We start from the raw sequence: 15,865 nt of genomic DNA on the forward strand, positions 1-15,865 counted from the left end.
AACTCAATCTTATCTTCACCTATCCTCAAAACTACTTTCCCTTCTGATACATCGACTAATGCACGTCCCGTATTCATAAACGGTCGACAAAAGGTTAGTGGACAATTAACGTCATATGCAAAGTCTAATATAACGAAATCGGTAGGAAAAATAAACTTATCGACTTTGACTAAAACATCCTCAATTATACCATATGGTTTCTTAGTGGTTTGATCCGCTAATTGCAAAACCATGTTGGTACACTTGATATCTTCTTCTAAACCTAATTTATTAAAAATAGACAACGGCATTAAGTTAATGCTTGCTCCTAAATCACAAAGACAACTTGGGAATTCAATGTCTCCCAACTTACACGGGATGGTGAAACATCCAGGATCTTTGAGTTTAGTGGGCAAATTACTCGACACTATTGAACTACAGTCCTCTGTTAACGATATGGACGAAATTCCTTCCCAACTGATTTTCTTAGAAATCAAATCTTTTAAAAACTTACCATAGTTAGGAATTTGCGTTATCGCATCCATAAACGTTAAATTTATATGCAAATTTTTAAGTTTGTCCAAAAATGTTAAAAGTTGTTTGTCATAGTCCTTATTTCGGACTTTATGTGGAAAATGTGGTTTAGGTACAAAAGTTTTTGTACTTGCATCAATTGGTGAACTTTTTGTATTTAAATTATCTTCTTTGGATTTTGTTGGTAAATCACTTCCCTCCATAATGTTAGTTGAATCTCCGGGCATTTCCGGACCTAAGTAGTTTTTTCCTGAACGAAGAGTGATAGCCTTTACATGCTCTTTCGGATCTTCTTCCGTATGGCTGGGAAGACTTCCCTCTTTTCGGGATGGAATCGATTTAGCAATTTGTCCTATTTGAACCTCCAAATTATGGATGCTAGACGAGTGGTTTTTAATTAATTGATCAAATTTATTCTCGATGCGTTTGAAACCATCATCGTGGCTACTTATTTTCCCACCGGTAGCGTCTATAAATTTGTCGATTTTAGAAGATAAAGTGCTAATCGTATCTCTTGACTGATTTTGATAATTATTGGTACGATTCTGATTAGCACTTGCATTATTATTATCTTTCCAATTAAAGTTAGGATGATTCCTCCATCCAGAATTATAAGTAGTAGAATAAAGATTATTAGTTTGGTTTTGCCCTTGGACAAAATTTACCTGTTTAATCTCATCCATACCTTCGTAATCCACATCCGTTGGGATTGGATTACCATTGGTATCGCACGGTGCCATAAACCTATCAATTTTGTGCGATAAGGCAGAAAATTGGGCTTGTAACATCGCGACTGGATCGAGATTCATTATACCTTTAACTGGTGATGTGGTTGAGGATGATGGTTTCGCCACTGGTATGTGTCCACGTTCCGTGGGCCACATACTGCTGTTGATTGCCATTTCCTCCAAAAGTTCTCTTACTTGGGCGGATGTCTTCTTCATAAATAACCCTCCCGACATAGCATCTAATGAACCTCTAGTTGTAGGATTTATTCTATTATAAAAAGTTTGCATTAAAAGTGCATCGGGTAATTGGTGGTGTGGGCATAAATGTTGAAGTTCCTTAAAACGTTCCCAAGCCTCATAAAGAGTTTTATTATCATATTGTGTAAAAGATGTTAACTCTTTTATGACTCTTGCTGTTTTTGCTAAAGGGAAAAATTTTGATAAAAATGCTTGGGATAATTGGTCCCAAGTTTCGAATGTTGCGGCTGGCATAGAACTTAACCAATCTTTGGCTCTATCCTTCAAAGTGAAAGGAAAGAGTCGAAGTTTAATTGCTTTAGCTGGCACATCGGTCATTTTAAAAGTGTCACAAATTTCTAAGAAATTTGTCAAATGAGTGTTTGGGTTTTCGTTAGGTAGTCCATAAAATGTGACATTATTTTGTAACATATTAAGCAAAGCTGGCTTAATTTCAAATTGGTGGGCGACTATTTGGGGTCTAACTATGCTACTAGTTACACCGACCACTCCTGGCCTAGCGTAATCCATGAATGTAGGTGGATTTTCCATATTTTCAGGCTGTAATTTTTGTTTATCTTTGTTTTTCTTGTCTTTCTTTTTTTTCTTAATTGTCTTTTCAATTTCTGGATCAAGTGGTTTTGGTGGAATGCCCAAACTTCGAGAACTGCGCATGAACTTGAAATCTTGCACGAACCGAAACTACCTTCAAAACAAAATTGAAAAATAAATATGTAAGTAAATTGAAATAAATAAAATATAAAATATAAAAGTTAAAATAAGTATGTATAAACCTAGATTCGAAATAAAACACGAAAAATCTAAATTTTTGTAAAAAAAATTTGGCGTTCCCCGGCAACGGCGCCAAAAACTTGTTGAGCGATTTCCGCAAGTGCACAGTTTCGCTTGTAGTAATAAAAAGATATCGATCCCTCAGGGAATGTTTTTTCACAAAAAACTTATTTTCATATGGTTTAAATACGTCTTTAGGTTTATTTAATAGAAAATTGTTAATTGAATTTGGTTTTGAAATTGAATAAATAAGAATCAGATTAGAATATATGTAGAATGTTAGAAATCAATTTTGTTTTGATATTAAATTACAAGACAGAAACATTTAGCGTTAAAAATAAGAGAAGAGTTGTACTCGTTTGCATTAAGCAAAGATACCAACTTTAAACTTTGTAAAAACTATAAGTATGTAATAAGAGTAAATTCCTTCAATTAAAAGGCTTTGAACCGTAGAGAACCCCCTGGCGTTGAGTAGATTTCTACCTTGGCCAAGTTTATACTTATTTTCGATAAGCCGACCCAACGATCATATCGTCCGTAAGAATGAACTTGCCCAAGTGTTCAACAAAGCTTCCTTGTAAAGATATGAATTTAACTACGTTTTAATGAAAACACCAGAACTTTACTTCGGATCATTTACCAAAGTAACTACATAAGAATATATTGAATTGCATGAACTTTTATTAGAGGAATTATGAATTGATACAAGTTTACAGAGAACAAAAAGCATGGAAGCATTCAAGAGGAATTAGTGAGTTCCAGGTCGTCAATCCTTTCCTCAAACCTCGTTAGAGTTTGTCAGGCTCCGGGGTCGAATCCGCTACTTGATCTTCTCATTGAATCTTCGGAATAGAGATGATGTTTCTACTACCAAAATGTAAACTAGTCTTTGAACAGATCTTAATCTAAATCTAATTGCTACTGTGTTTGTAAGTAATCTAAGAACAATTTGTGTACATCAGATTGCTTTTACAAGAATGAAGTCTAACTCTGAATCGTCTTGACTCAGAATTTTTGCATAAATTCTGCACTAATCTTAAAAATCTAACTCTCCTTAACTCTGAAATCAACTCTTTATTTATAGATGTTGAAGAGTCGTGTTTAAGGGTTGTGTCCGCTGCGAAGAGACGTTTCTATCCACCCGAACAGACGCGATTCTTTGAATTAAAACATGTGTAAATTGTGCTGACAAAATTGATGATCCTACCGAGATTGGGAAATCCCTGCCGAGATTAGGGAGCAGATTTTTGGTCTTCAAAAGACAAAGGAGAGTTGCTGGAACCAGCGTGTCATGCCCGAGATTAGGGAATCTCGGTCGCGACACAGGATTTATTTCCCGATCCGGCCTCGTTCCGTCATCCTCATTTCGGTGCGCTGATTTTCCTCGTCTTTTGGCTCGTAACTTAGGGGTTTTCCTTCGTTTTTGACCTGTTTTCGTTCCTATTTGGATTTTACCAAATATTTAGGTACCTTGCATGAAAGAAACATATTCGGACGTAAAAGTACTCTAAATAGATATAAACAACACGATTTCATAGCAAAACTGATGTAAATATTAATGATATTTTAGGTATATTTCGGGCTTAACAGTAATATTAATAGAAAAAGCAACCTTACCCATTTGAATTCCACTCTTTTCCCCCTCTATTAAAAATCAAAAGAATAAATTATAGAGGAAAGGATAAAAAGACGTGCTTATATTTTAGTTGCTTTTCGAATACTTCATTGAATCACAAAAACAACCTTGAGCTTACACCTTCTTACACTTAGCAGAAAACATGTCCCTTTTGCAAAAATCTTAACCAGTCGAGTCATTAACTTTTTGCCTATAAATTCCCTTTTTCCTACCCCAACCTTTAGCCTACATTACAACCCTTAAAGACCTATGGTCTTGTTTAATTTTAATGCATTAATTTTGACCGGATGGATGATGTAATCCCAACATGACCACTTGGTGCAATAAAATGTAGAGCGTTTACAAATAAAACATTTACACCCAAACACTTGAGCATTAGAGTGACCACTTGTGAGCTATCAATTTTAGTTCTCTTCTATCGTTTTCATGAAGTGTTGATCAATAAGACCAATTAATCAGTTTTGGAGAGTTATTTGAGGTTCACTATGTTTTCAATTGCAAAAATGAGTAGTTTGAACTGTTGTAGATTATAAAATGCAATGGATTCTTGTGTTTTGTACGTGTGCTATTTGTTGATTTTTCTCTGTTTTGAATTTTGTCTTGCTTGAGGACAAGCAAGATTAAAGTGTGGGGAATTTGATAGCTCCCTAATTATAACATTTCTAGGAGTAATCTAGATCGCTTTAACTTAGTTTTTGGTTAATTTTGGTTTTAATTTGATAGTTTTTAGTTAAATTTAGTATTTTCTGCTTTTTACGGCATTTTCAGTGTTTTTAGGGATTTTCAGGGACTTTTGGGCATTTTTTGGACTGGCCATGTGAAGGAAAATAGGCAAACGTTTGGTAGCGGAAATATAAAATTTTTAACCTATTTCGTTTAAACCAAGATCCGTTAATCGTTATTTCATATAAAGAGGGATAGAAGGAAATACCTTTTGATGAACTATCTACTGTTGCAAGCGAAGTGCCCTCAACTCTTAATCCGATTTCACGAGCACAAAACAAAACACAAATCAAAATGATGTTAGAACTCAATCGAAAAATAGCAATCAAGATAGATTACCTCTAATTAATCAACACAAGATCAAGGAGTAAAAGGAAATAGATGAAATCAATTGATTCGGAAGCAAGCGGTGAAAGACGATCCACTACGGTAGGGGTCGAAATTCTCTCTCTCCGGGATAGGAAGCTTGGCCGAAATTTACAACTAGAGGGGGTTAATATAGCCTCTTCCATCTAAACCCTAGTCAGATAGAATTAGGTTACTGAATAAGAGTTGTATTCGGAATAATACTCTTATTGTTATTATCTATAATTATATCTAAATGTAAAGATAATAATAACTTATTAATAGGATAATAATTAGAATCTTTCAAAAAAAAGGATAATAATTAGAAGCAATTTAATCTCAATAAACCTCCTAACTTATTTATCCTATAATTAATTTAATCCATAATCATAATTGTAAGTCGTTGTTTTCTATCACTTGCTGATGATGATGCTGAGTCAACAAGTCAGCATTGTAAGTCGTTGTTGTTTTCTATTACAAGAATGATGCTGGGTAATCAAGTCAGCATAATTGTAAGTCAACCCGTCAGCAAGAGTAAAATCAAGAAGTCGGAATGCTGAGTTATCAAGTCAGCATGGCTGTGGTCAGTATGGTACTGAGGTGATAATACAGGTCAACATGGTCTTGCTGTGTTACCACTGGTCAGTAGGTCTTGGTGAGTTTGTACATTTTTGAGTAAGGATATTTTGGGTATTTTCACAACTTTGTAAAGGCTATAAAAGGTCTGGGTTGGGAAGTAGTTTCATACGAGAGATTCTTAGACTAAGTCATAAGTGTACACTGTGATAATCTGAATTGGGGATTGGGAAAACACGAGAGTTTCTGGAAAAGGAGAAACTGTTTCAATCTTGTTGTAATCTCCATTGATTAGTGAAGTTGCTGGATGTAGGCAGTTAAGCCGAACCAGGGTAAATTCTGTGTGTATTCTTTTGATTGTTGTTTCAAGATCCAATCTGTGATCTTTGTGTACTTTGTTTCTCTGTGTGGTTGATTGATCGTTCGAAGCGTAGTTCAACAATTGGTATCAGAGCTAATCAAGAACAGAGCAATGGGTTTTACAAAGATCGAGATCGAGCGTTTCAATAGTAAGGGAGATTTTGCTCTATGGAGACAGAGGATGAAGGCAATCTTGGTTCAAATGAAGGTTGCGAAGGCTCTGAAGGGCGAGAAGGAATTTCCGGCGACAATGACGAAGGAGGAGAAAGAAGATCTTCTTGAATTGGCTTACAGTACGATCGTCCTGTATCTTGGCGATAAAGTGCTAAGAGAAGTTTCGAAGGAAACCTCAGCTGCTGGGGTTTGGCTCAAGCTTGAACAGTTGTACATGACGAAGACACTCACCAATCGGGTTTATCTTAAGGGAAAGCTTTTCGGCTTCAAGATGAACGAGGACAAGCCAGTTGAAGACTATCTTGATGATTTCTCAAAGATCATAATTGACCTAGAGAACATAGAGGTAAAGATTGAAGATGAAGATCAGGCCATAATGATCTTGAATTCTTTACCCCAGTCTTTCAGTCATTTTGTTGAAACCATGAAGTACGCTAGAGAAACACTAAGTCTGGAAGAAGTTCTGATGGCGCTAAAGTCAAAACAGATTGAGGCCAACACCAACACTGAAGCTGCAGAAGGATTGTTTGTTCGTGGAAGGTCTGAGAAAAAGGACTCTCACAAGCCAAAGAACAAGAACGGGAAAAAGTCCAAAACTACATCCTCAAGCAATAAAGAAGGCAAGGTCTACAAGTGTTTTCACTGCCATAAGGAAGGACATTTCAGGAAAAACTGTCCTGAGAGGAACAAGAGTCTAGGTCAGCCTAAAGATCAAGGCGAAGCCGCTGTGGTAGAAGAAGGTTATGAGAGCGCTGAGGTCCTTGCTGTCACTGATAAAGATCCAAACACTGACTGGATCTTGGACAGCAGATGTACGTTCCATATGACTCCCAACAGGACGTGGTTCGAAGACTTTCAAGAGGAAGGTGGGAGGGTTCTTCTAGGCAACAACAAGTTGTGCAAGGTACTGGGTCAAGGCTCCATTAGGCTGAAGATGTTCGATGGTCAAGAAAGGATTATGACCGGTGTGAGGTATGTGCCAGAACTGAAAAGAAATTTAATTTCTTTGGGTACGCTTGATAAACAAGGATACAATTATAGAGCCGAAGGGGGTATCATAAGGATATCTAGAGGACCTTTAGTTGTTATGAAAGGTACCATGAGTAATGGCCTATACACACTCCTAGGTAGTACTGTGTTAGTCTCTACCGCAAATCTCACCGAATCTAAAACTGATAGAACCAATCTTTGGCACCTTAGACTAGGTCACGTGAGTGAAGTTGGTTTACATGAACTTAGGAAGCAGGGTTGTCTTGGTAAAGATCACATAGGAAAGATAGATTTCTGTGAGAACTGTGTCTTAGGGAAGTCAAGTAAAGTCAAGTTTCCTAAGTCAGCAATACATAGAACCCAGGACATTCTTGAGTACATTCACTCTGACCTATGGGGGCCAACAAGAACTAAGTCTCATGGTGGGAGGACCTATTTTATGACTCTTATTGATGATTACTCTAGAAGAGTATGGGTTTATATTCTAGCTCATAAGAATGAGGCTTTGCAAACGTTCAAGGATTAGAAAGTGTTAGTGGAAAATCAAACAGGAAAGAAAATCAAAAGGTTGAGAACCAACAATGGTTTGGAGTTTCTTGACAAAGATTTCATCACTTTGTGCAAGAAGTCAGGTATAACTAAACATCATACCGTTCCTGGAACTCCACAGCAGAATGGCCTAGCAGAGAGGTATAATAGGACTATCCTAGAAAGAGTTAGGTGCATGTTAATCCAATCCAGTCTCCCTAAGTCTTTCTGGGCTGAAGCAGTGCAAACTGCGTGTTACCTAATCAATAGGTGCCCATCATCTGCTATAGGTTTTAAAACACCTATGCAAATGTGGTCTGATCACCCAGAGGATTATGAAAAACTTAGAGTGTTTGGTTGTTCAGCTTTTGCACACGTTAGACAGGGAAAATTAGAACCTCGGGCTCTAAGATGTGTTTTTATAGGCTACCCTATAGGAGTCAAGGGCTATAAGTTGTGGTGCCTAGAATCTGGTTATAAGAAATCCATAGTCAGCAGAAATGTTGTGTTCAATGAGATGGATTTTCCTTATCGGAAAAACCAAGAAAAAACTCAGTTAGAACCGAGTAGTCCTAAGTCCATTCAAAACCTTGAGAGTGTTAAGAATGAGGTGGAGCTTGAAGAAAATAGTGAAAACACCCGTAAAACCGAGCAAGAAGTCAGTGATGGTAATGATACTGAGTCCAGTCAAAGCTATAGACTTGTTAGAGACCGTGAAAGAAGAGTCCCTAGGGCCCCGGTTAGATATGGTTTTGAGGACCTTGTAGCTTATGCATTTAGTGTTGCTAAGGAAGTACAAGAGTCTGAACCTGTAACCTATAGGGAAGCTGTGAATTCGGTTGACAAGGAACAGTGGCTTAACGCTATGAAGGATGAGATAAAATCCCTTGATAAAAATAAAACTTGGATTTTGGTAGATAAACCTTTTGATAAGAAGTTGGTCGGTTCAAGGTGGGTGTTTAAAAGAAAGGAAGGGATACCTGGTGTAGAGGAACCTAGGTTTAAAGCTAGGTTGGTGGCCAAAGGGTTTACTCAGCAGGAAGGTATAGACTTTAATGAAATCTATTCACCGGTTGTTAAACATAGGTCTATCAGGATTATTCTCTCTCTTATAGCTCGTTTTGATCTAGAATTAGAACAGTTAGATGTCAAAACAGCTTTTCTTCATGGAAACCTGGATGAGGTCATATATATGCAACAACCAGAGGGTTTTGAAATAGGAGATAAAGACCAGCGGGTATGTTTGCTTAAGAAGTCTCTATATGGTCTGAAACAGTCCCCTAGACAGTGGTACATGAAGTTCGATGAGTTTATGATAAGTCAGGACTTTCATAGGTCTAGTTATGACTGGTGTGTGTATAGTAGAGACCTTAGTGATGGCTCTAAGATTTATCTCTTGTTATATGTTGATGACATGCTTATAGCTTGTCAAAACAAAGCAGCCATAAATCAGTTAAAGGCACAACTAAACACACGGTTTGAGATGAAGGATCTCGGGTCAGCACGGAAAATTTTAGGGATGCAAATTTCTCGAGACAGAGGAAGAAAGAAGCTATTCCTAAGTCAGTCAGTTTATCTGAGCAAGGTGTTAGAACGTTTTGGTATGACGAATTCAAAGGCCGTTCTCACTCCACTTGCAAGTCACTTCAAGCTGAGCAGTAAGCAAAGTCCTCAAACTGATGAGGAAAAGGAAGACATAGAGAGGGTGCCATATTCGAGTGTTGTAGGCTGTCTAATGTATGCGATGGTCTGTACACGTCCAGATTTGGCTCATGCTGTGAGTCTCATCAGCAGGTTCATGGCAAATCCAGGAAGAGCTCATTGGTCAGCGGTGAAGTGGGTGCTGAGGTATGTCAAAGGCTCACTGAGTAAAGGTTTGAGTTATGGTGGAGCTGAAGCCCTAGTGGATGATGTAGCAGGTTTTGTTGATTCTGATTATGCTGGTAGCATTGACACCAGAAAATCCCAAACCGGGTACGTATTCACTGTGTTTGGAACTGCAATAAGTTGGAGGGCAAGTCTACAGTCAGTTGTGACTTTGTCAACAACCGAAGCTGAGTTTATTGCTGTTACAGAGGCAGTAAAAGAAGCTATGTGGCTGAGAGGAGTCTTAACGGAACTTGGAGTGACACAGATTGATGGTTTGAAGATTTACTGTGATAGCCAAGGAGCTATACATCTGTCAAAACATCAAGTTTTTCACGAGCAATCCAAACACATAGATGTGAGAATGCATTTCGTCAGGGATGTGATTAGCACTGGTACTGTTCAGGTGGTGAAAGTGGGAACTGAGGATAACCCAGCCGACATGCTGACCAAATCTGTTTCAAGTAATAAATTTGAACATTGCTTGAAACTGGTTAGGATGGTCAGTGGTCCTTGAGTGTATTTTCTTCACTAGTTGATGGAGTGAATAGAAAGACAAGGTGGAGATTGTAAGTCGTTGTTTTCTATCACTTGCTGATGATGATGCTGAGTCAACAAGTCAGCATTGTAAGTCGTTGTTGTTTTCTATTACAAGAATGATGCTGGGTAATCAAGTCAGCATAATTGTAAGTCAACCCGTCAGCAAGAGTAAAATCAAGAAGTCAGAATGCTGAGTTATCAAGTCAGCATGGCTGTGGTCAGCATGGTACTGAGGTGATAATACAGGTCAACATGGTCTTGCTGTGTTACCACTGGTCAGTAGGTCTTGCTGAGTTTGTACATTTTTTAGTAAGGATATTTTGGGTATTTTCACAACTTTGTAAAGGCTATAAAAGGTCTGGGTTGGGAAGTAGTTTCATACGAGAGATTCTTAGACTAAGTCATAACTGTACACTGTGATAATCTGAATTGGGGATTGGGAAAACACGAGAGTTTCTGGAAAAGGAGAAACTGTTTCAATCTTGTTGTAATCTCCATTGATTAGTGAAGTTGCTGGATGTAGGCAGTTAAGCCGAACCAGGGTAAATTCTGTGTGTATTCTTTTGATTGTTGTTTCAAGATCCAATCTGTGATCTTTGTGTACTTTGTTTCTCTGTGTGGTTGATTGATCGTTCGAAGCGTAGTTCAACAATAATCTAATTATAATTGTTTAAAATTAAATTAATTCTTTATGTGTCACAACACATAGAAATCGCCCCCCCCCCCCTCTATTACTGGGCCTTAGTGGACTCAGTTGGGCTTCCGTCAATTAATTAACATCTGTTTCTCTTTTGGGTTCCAAGTCTTATGTGTGACCCATTAGGTTCTTATTGCTTCTAGCCGTATACAACCATTAAATTAATTTCTCAAAATTACATTCAATCTTTGTATAATGGAATGAGTACGCGAACTGTGATTGGCAGATCCGAAACATTCCCCCGGAGCTATAAGAAGACAGGTTGATTCTGTCGTTGACCTTTCCGTATTAGTTACAGTATAATTCGATCCTTTATCAACTACATCCTTGAACAGAATCTTATGACTATGGATAATGTCAAGTCATATATAGCGAGACGTTCGTTTTACTTGTACATGCCGAGTTAACTCCAATTAGATAGGTTAAGTGAAATCTACATTTCAAGTCTTACGCTATCACCTTATAAGGATTTAGAGTCAAGTCTTCCACAAGCGATCCTTGGACGTATCTCCTATTTATCAAGAGTGACAAATGCTCAATCCAATGTTAACTATCCTACAATTACTTCATGTGATACCCAACGTCTGCCATTGATGGGGCGTACGGCTAGGTAGAGCTTTTCTACGACAAAATGTATATTATGATAAGTGCGTTACGACTATGGATGTGATCTTTCTAAATGCTCTAACTCTACTAGACGCCACTACTTAGGGGCAAGTGTACCCCGTCGTATCAAGTAATAATCCGGTTAAGACCGGGTATCGAATCCACGGGATTTATAACTACAAGTACTAGACGACTCGGTTTTATACGTTATCTAAGCGGTGAATACTTTGAGTTGGTTCGGGGAACAACTACAAACTACTGCTAACTACGGGTGAGACAAGTTTATATAACAAAACTCCGTGAAATGATATGGATGACGATAAGTTATAAATATGATAAATAATGACTCTCAATATATAAACGGTTAACGTTTTACTCTTGCAAAGACGACTACGTGTAGTGTAACCGATCTGTGAAGTACTTAGACTACGTGATTCCTAGTCAAGGCGTGTCTAATGCTTGGGACCAGAAATTAGGGCCCGTAAGTTCCGTGGTTTGTCAATTCCTACGGTTTCCGGAGCGTCACTTCCGGTAAGGCAACACCTATATGAATCCCTAAAGATAGCCCGAATGGCGTCGGAAATCGCGTTCTCCTACACAATAATCAATTACGAGTATCAAAACAAGTAGCAAACATCAACACAAATATAAAGAAGGAGATTATGAATCATAAATTATAAATATGGAGAATGTAAGTGTGAATTACAACCAAGCCTAGTACATAGGAAGAGTGCAAGCTAGTTAGCAAGTAAAAATGGAAGAATCCACCCTCGGAACTAGCTAACCGGACTCAAGGCCGTCTCTTAGGACTTGGAGGTGGAGCTTTCGAGCTTGGTGAACGGAGATGGAACGGAACTTTGATGGACTGCCGGGATCAATGAACAAGCTCTCAAGGTGGAAGAGAATTGCTATGTAAACTACAATCTCCAACAAAAATAACAAGAACCTAAACTATAATAACAATGGTATATCAAAGGTGTCTAAGGTATCTAAAAAGTGTCCCTAAAACTTAAGGTTCAGCCCCTATTTATACACATCAAGCTAGGGCAAAGTTGTAATTTCATAAGATACAAGCATGGAGGAACATGATTTTGTGCAGATTTCCCATGATACGCCCCGCGTATGGTGGAGTATGCCCTGCGTAATTGCCCATTCCGTCAGAAATCTCCTGCATGTGGACCAAATCCAGATCTTGTTGTCTCAATCACGCCCCGCGTGTACTGGGATGCGCCTCGCATGTTTGAGTTTCTGAGATTTTATTGCTTGATTTGGCCCTTTTACGCCTCGCGTAGTCGAAGCACGCCCCGCGTAAATGAGTCTCTGATCTTTTTGCATTGAAGAACTTCCTTACATGCCTCGCGTGTAAGGTGGTACATCCCGCGTAGGGTAGTTGACTCAGGGAGACCATGCAGACTGACTTTCAGGATTAGGCTTATCATTTCTGACACATGTTTCCACGCCTCACGTGGTGGTTGGTACGCCTCGCGTATTGGTGACTAGATCCCACGTGGTGCCTGTGGATTGAACAATTATTTCTGACCAAATGTTCCACGCCCCGCGTAAAGGGAGGTACGCCCCGCGTATGTTGGTGGAATTTCACTCCTTGCTCGTACCTGAAACACAGTTCTCGAGAGCCGAGTTAGCTTGACGTTTTTATTTCTAATTAACTCAAAAATAGGGAAAATTAACCGTAAGTACGGAATTTATTTTTATTTCGTTATTTTATTTAAAACACTCTATTTTTGCAATTAAACTTATTTATTTCATCTAAAACTAAACCGTAAATCACGCTAAAAGATAGGGACGAAACGCCCCTATCAAACCTCCTCGGACTTTAAAGTTTTACTTGTCCTCAAGTAAAAGAAATCGAAAGACAAGGGATTGACATTATTAAGAAACAAACCGTCGGTTGGTTTTACCAAGTGCGTGATTCCGAAGCTAAAGTTTTATACACAGTTTTCGGTAAGTACTTACGCAAACAAATGAGTGACCAAAACTTGTTTGAAACCTCCATGATCAAATTTAATAGGCAATATTAACGGAGGTTGATTATCTTTTGAGAACCCGATAGTACCTCACCAAGGGATTTCACTCTTACGCTCAAATTTTGGTGGGTCGGTGTTTTTGCACTCTTCTTTGCACTTACTCGAAGTCACTTTGAGTTTGCATTTTTATCCGGGTTTTTCCTCCTATGTTATGGTCTAGGCAATATTAAAAATAAACCCGGAGGGGGTTGTAATGCGGGTGGCTTTTTAGTGATTAATTTTTTGGAAACTCGAGTTCAAATACCATTTTGATGATCGCACCGCGTTTTTATTTTGGCCTTAGTAAGTTTGTAAAATATAACTCGAAATTGCTCGGGTGGAGGTTGAGAATGCCTTTTGCTCTTTATTGTGTTTTTCTTTTTCTTTTTGTTTTGAGAGCGACACAAAAACGATCTCGAGGACTTATGGTGCTCACTTATCAAGGCCTTGGCTTATTTCGGGTGCGAATTGATTTTGTTGGTATTTACACAAGAGAAAAAAGAGGGTTAATTGTTAAAAGGGTATTAACAAGAAAAGTCGGTTAGTAGGCTCAAGGGGGTTTCCTAGAGGTTGATGAAAACGAGAAAAATAAATTAAGAAAAGAATTAAACTAAGTGGGTTCGTTTTATCATCTATTGCCATTTTAACCAAAATAAGTGTACTTAACACGGTATTAGATGCAAACTCTATGAGTCGAGTAAAGTCAAAGCTCTCGAAAAATTGTGAAAGAAATAGAGTTCTTGTACGAACTCTTTTAGGCTCAAAATTACCTCACAAAATTTCGGGTTAATTGTGTACGTTCAAGTTCTCGTCAAATTTTCAACTATATATCCCGTTTTTATTGCCTTTTTTAATTTTATTATGGAGATGACCTGTGGGTTAGGACTCGAGGCTTTCGTTTAGTACGAACCTAGGCTTTGCATAAATCCTAGAGCTTCGGAATTAAGACTACAATTTCTTACTAAAACCGATCCTTTGTATTAATGACTTTACATCTAAGGACAAATAACGGAGCTTTAATTAATTTCTGAGGGGTAGTGTGTCGGAAAAATTAAAGAATCAATAAATTAGTTTAACTATTTTGTTGTTTATTTAATTTTTATTTTTGTTTTTTTGTGTAAAACAAACGGGAAGTGTGGGGTTGCACGGCCCTCCGCGTTATTAAAATGACGCCTATTTCAAGGGCGTCGCAAAAGAAAACAAAAACAAAAACAAGAATAAAGATGGAATAAAACTAGACCCTTGAAGGTCAGGTCCTACGCGAGGCGTGCCCAGGGGGGCGCCCCGCGTAGGAGGTGCATTTTTAGCCATTTTTGGCCAGAGACTCAAATACGCGGGACGTACGACGAGGGGCGCCCTGCGTGTTTGAGTTTCTGGGCGAATTATACAAGAAAAATGGCGATCACGCGGGGCGTAAAAGGGAATACGCCCGGCGTGAGTTGCCAAAATGGTGTCAGAGACTCAACTGCGCGGGGCGTGCTGGTGTGTACGCCCCGCGTGAGAAACTTGGATTAGTATGGGATTTGTTTTTCTGCTTTTTCATTGATTTTAAAAAAGAAAGGAAACAAACGGATATGATACATATATACAAAGGGTTGGAGGGGCGCAAACCGAGGCTACGTTTAGAGTCGGAGTAGCTCGACTTTCTCATGATGTGTGTATGCTTACGGTGTTTGGAGGAATGTGGCTTCGCCGTGTTGTGGAAAAGTGCCTCCGCAGTATATTTTCAGACGGTGGATGTTCACCCGGTGGGTTGCGTTGTCGGAACCTTGGATGTCGATCACTCCGGACGAGTGGGCCTCAATAACGGTGTACGGTCCCGACCACCGACGTTTTAATTTTCCTGGGAACAAGCGGAGGCGAGAATTATAGAGGAGGACTTTGTCTCCTTTGTTGAATTCCCTGATTTGCACGTGCCTGTCGTGCCACTTCTTCGTACGTTCTTTGTAAATATTGGCATTTTCGTATGAACCGAGATGAAGTTCATCAAGGGTATTGAGTTGGAGGAGACGTTGATCCCCCATGGCCTGCACATCAAAATTTAAAAATTTCAGAGCCCAATAGGCCTTATGTTCCAATTCCACCGGTAAATGACACGATTTCCCAAAAACTAAACGATAAGGAGACATCTCGATAGGCGTTTTAAACGTCGTGTGGTAGGCCCAAAGAGCGTCATCGAGCTTTAGGCTCCAGTCTTTCCTAGAGGAACTAACCGTTTTTTCTAAGATACGTTTTAGTTCGCGGTTAGAAACCTCGACTTGCCCGCTAGTTTGCGGATGGTAGGGTGTGGAGACTCGGTGTGCAACCCCGTATTTTTTTAAGAGTTGGTCGAATTGGCGATTGCAAAAGTGGGAACCCCCGTCACTAATGATAGCTCGAGGGGTTCCAAACCGAGTAAAGATGTTTTTCTTTATAAATTTCCCTACCACCTTGGAGTCGTTTGAGGGTAAGGCAACGGCCTCCACCCATTTGGAGACATAGTCAACCGCCACAAGAATGTAGGAGTTGTTATGCGACTTAGGGAAAGGCC

The 15,865-nt window shown here is 38.9% G+C and overlaps 1 non-coding gene across 1 annotated transcript; it reads left to right on the plus strand.

Moving 5' to 3' along the window:
- Positions 1–1,545: 1,545 nt before the first annotated feature.
- LOC136221153 (small nucleolar RNA R71) lies at positions 1,546–1,652 on the plus strand. Its single transcript, XR_010684939.1, has one exon. It is a non-coding gene; the product is annotated as a small nucleolar RNA R71 (small nucleolar RNA).
- Positions 1,653–15,865: the final 14,213 nt, after the last annotated feature.

The sequence above is a fragment of the Euphorbia lathyris genome, chromosome 2 (assembly GCF_963576675.1).
Source record: "Euphorbia lathyris chromosome 2, ddEupLath1.1, whole genome shotgun sequence".
In the NCBI taxonomy this organism is placed as follows: domain Eukaryota; kingdom Viridiplantae; phylum Streptophyta; class Magnoliopsida; order Malpighiales; family Euphorbiaceae; genus Euphorbia; species Euphorbia lathyris.